Source organism: Amblyomma americanum, chromosome 5 (assembly GCF_052857255.1).
Source record: "Amblyomma americanum isolate KBUSLIRL-KWMA chromosome 5, ASM5285725v1, whole genome shotgun sequence".
NCBI lineage: Eukaryota > Metazoa > Arthropoda > Arachnida > Ixodida > Ixodidae > Amblyomma > Amblyomma americanum.
Window position 1 is genome coordinate 149,511,942 of NC_135501.1, and position 3,963 is coordinate 149,515,904.

Sequence of the window (3,963 nt, forward strand, 5' to 3'; positions counted from 1 at the left end):
GGCCGTGTTTGAGTTGGTGCTCGATGAACGTGAGCCCTTTGCGGACGAACGTGCAGAACGCCCCGTCCCTCCGCCGGGCTAACATGAGCGCGATACCCAGGGAGGGTGGGGGTCACCGTCGCCGTTTCTTGCAGCAGGATGATGTCGGGTTTCTTGGTTACTGTGGTGATGTGTTGTTTCAGCACTGCTCTCTTGCTGTTGTAACTGTTGCAGTTCCACTGCCAGACCGTAAGGCCCGGTAGCGATCCTATTGTGACTTGTGGCTGGGACATGATTGTGTCGGAGTTGGGGCTTGCGTCTCTTCTTGAAGGTATGGGTGGTTGGAGAATTGCGCCACAAAGGTGGGGCTGCGTACCATGGGCTTAAGGGTCTGTTCAATGAAGGCGAAACGCTCTTGTATGGTGCAGAAGGACGTGGTGATCAGCTCCTCCAGCCGCGAAAGGCGTTGGTCGGTGACGGCAGCCGTGCTGGCGTAGGTGTTGGCGAACGCTTCGATTTTTGCTTCGAGCTGAGTTTCCAATTGGGTCAGGTCCTTGTACTGTCGTGAAGAGGTGCGTGCTCGTTTCTTGGGGGTTGGGTCAGTGGTCTGCTCCGGCTGGGGCTCGTCTTGGGTTGTATCCATTGATTGTGTGCCTTGGTGTGATGGCGTGTCGGTTTTCTGCTCGGTGATAACGGCGGGTGTACGTGTCTCGGATGACTGAGCTGGGACAGTGGCTGGCTGGGCTCGCTGTGCTTGGAGTTCTTTCTTGGCCTCGGCTAGTTCTTGGGCGAGCCGGCGCGTGGTTTCTACCAGCGTCGCGTTGGTTGCGCGGAGTTCGAGTTCCTTGTAGTAGGGGCTGGTAATCCACGCCTGCCAGCTGCTCGGCGTGGTTCGGCCACTAGTGGCGCTGCTGGAGCTAGCGCTGCTGCTTTTAACTCCGCCCTTTGCGGCGTCGGCCCAGCTGACTCTGTCACGGGAGCGCGATCGCTGAACGCCGAAGCTGTTCCCGTCAGATGAGTCACGGCCGCGGGATGCGCTGCGCGAGGCATGACGGGAAGCGTGGCGTGAGGCATGGCGCGACGCGCTGCGCGACGCGCTGCGGGATCCACTACGGGACGCACTGCGCGAGCGGGAGCGTCCGAGGCGTGGAAAGAGAACTTGATTCGAGTGCTTGCTTTTGCTCTTCTTCGGCGTTACGGCGTTCCCATCGCCGTCGCCGTACGACGTATGGAACCTTGTATTTGGCTCTGCAGAGGCGGTCCCCGGTGGGGCGTTCTTCGCCGCAGAGCTTGCACTTGGGGACACACTTGTGGCCCTCTCTTGGATTAGAAACACCGCAGGCAAGGCAAACGCGAACGTCCGGTGTGGGGCACACGTCGCGCCTGTGGCCGACTTTGCCGCATACCTTGCAAACTTCTATTTGCTTCCTGTAGAGACTGCACGGGTAGAGCGTGGATCCGTAACGCACATACTTGGGAACCTTGATACCGTTGAACACTACGATTACTGTCGTCGTGTTTCCGATACGCTTCGCCCCCGCGGCGAGGGGGTTGTACTAACAATCTGCTGCATTATTTCGGCTTCGCTGTCCTCGAGTGCTATGCCCCTGATCACGCCCTTGACTGTGTCGTGGGCGGTCGTTCCGTACGCGCGCACCTCGTATATTTTGCCTCGGACGTTGATAGCTTGAATTCGAGCATACTTCTCCGCTCGTTCCTCGCTCGGAGTGCTGAGCACCATAATGTTCTGCTGGGTATTGGGACACGCCATATCCTCAGCTCGGTCTGCCGTCTCAATTCCCGCTGCCGCCATGATGGCATTAGCCACGCATGCAGCTCCTGCCTTGAAAATATCGAGCCCATCGCGGGGCCGCACGACGATCTTAATTTCTTCTACAGGCATGGCGGGCATGCGAGCCGCCCGAATAACTGCGCTCCTAACGTTCTTGTTGAATTTAGGCTTCTGTCGAGAGCTCGGAGTATCGGCACGAGAAGTCGACTCACCCTGCGTTCCTTGCAGGCGTGTTCGGCTCGTGTGCCCGCCGATGTGCAGCCATCCGGGCGAGCGTCGGAATTCCTCGGGCGTAATTTCTTCTCCTTCTACTTGCACGCACATTTGGGAAACCTGGGAACCGTGCGTCAAAGCGGCGGCGGAACCCTCCATGCTGTGGCAGAAGAACAGCTGGCTAGGCCTAGCGAGCATTAGGTTCGCTTCGGCCTAGCGTCTCCTCTTGGCGGTGAACCAGGAAAAGTCCGATGAATCGATGAAAAACGCACCTTGGATGGAAAGTCGGGTATCGGATGATAGCGGATACCTTCACGAACACAGTGGTAATAAAATCTTCGCAATCCAAACTAATCAGCACTGCCAAAGCGGGCATTAACGACGGAGCCGATATGAGCACGTCTGCTCACCACGGCGAACGCAGCGCCCCCCTTTCAAGCGGGTATTCTGCAAAGAAGGAAAACATAGCGCAGCAACAGCAAATGTCAGTTTATTACTGATCCATAACGACTATACTCCAGCTCACCATTCTTCTGAGAACTTTTCATTAAAGCATTGCTGTCTTGTCTTTGCTGCTCGTGCCCGGAGTGACATTTCATTCCGTTGTGTCTCACGGCTTTGTGTCTCTTTGCGTCTCTCGGCCCTCACCGACCTCACAAAGAGAGATGTGCCACTCGAATGGGAAGTGCCGCAATTAGAAGCCTTGAAGGATTTTCAGCGTCACTAACAGTCCCCACCTATCATCGCGCACTTTGATGAAAATGCCGATAGTGAAATTCATACTGACGCAGGCAGCTTGAGCCTAGGCGCTGTCCTCGTTCAGAAAACTGACGGACGGGAGAAAATAATTGCATACGCTAGCCGCTCTCTCCAACGCCGAGGTTAACTATTAGACAAGTGAGAAGGTGTACCTTCCCATCATCTGGGCAACGTCAAAATTCCGACCCTACCTGTAAGGACGACCGCTCAAGGAGGTCAGCGATTAGCACGCACTGTGCTGGCTAGCCAGTTTGAAAGACCCCTGCGGCCACCTCGCTCGATGGAGCCTGCGCCTAAGGGAGTTTGAAGTATCCGTAGTTTACAAGTCCGCACAAAAGCTCTCTGACGCTGACTGCCTGTAACGAGCCCTTGCAGATACACCTCCGCAGGACGATGATGGGGACGCCTTCCTGGAAACCATTAAATCCAGCTCTTTTGCTCAGCAGCAACGATCGGACCCCGGCCTAAAACGCCTCGTCGAGTGCTTAGAAGGCATGCCTCCTTCACCCCCCGCCTCGTTTGAGCGAGGATTGTCTTAATCCTGCGTACAGAGTGATGCCCTCGTGAAGAACTTCGCAGCGAACAAACCAGCCTACCTCGCTGTTGTACCTTAAAGTCTGCGCGAAGTTCAGGCTTCACAGGACGGGCCTACTGGTGGACATATAGGGTTTTCTCACTTCCTCCGCCGAATTCAAAACAAGTATTACTGGCCCCGACTGTGCGCCGATGTCGTGGATTATATGAAAACCTGCCGATATTAACAATGACGAAAGACCCCTATACACTAAAGTCTATACACTAAAGAATCTATACACTAAAGTTTATAACCGCCTTATTTCCTTCGGTCTATAGATGGTGCCTAGAATATCTATAGACTGAAGTCTAAAATCCCCTCAATTTCCTTCTGTCTATAGATCGTCCATAGACTATGTATAAACTAAAGTCTATGACAGACATGATTTTCATTTTTCTATAGACGGTCAATAGATTATCTATACACAAAAGTCTATAACCGCCTTACTTCCTTTTGTCCATAGACATTATATAGACCATGTATAGACTCAAGTCTATAACAGACAATTTTACTTTGTCTATATTCGGTGAATAGATTATCTATAGACAAAAGTTTATAACATCCTTAATTTCCTTCTGTCTCTAGATGGACCATAGACTGTCTGTAGACTAGTCTATAACAGACAAAAGTTTCCTTTTGTCTATAG

The 3,963-nt window shown here is 53.3% G+C and overlaps 1 pseudogene; it reads right to left on the bottom strand.

Moving 5' to 3' along the window:
* Nucleotides 1–247: 247 nt before the first annotated feature.
* LOC144134256 (uncharacterized) lies at nucleotides 248–2,143 on the bottom strand (annotated as a pseudogene).
* Nucleotides 2,144–3,963: the final 1,820 nt, after the last annotated feature.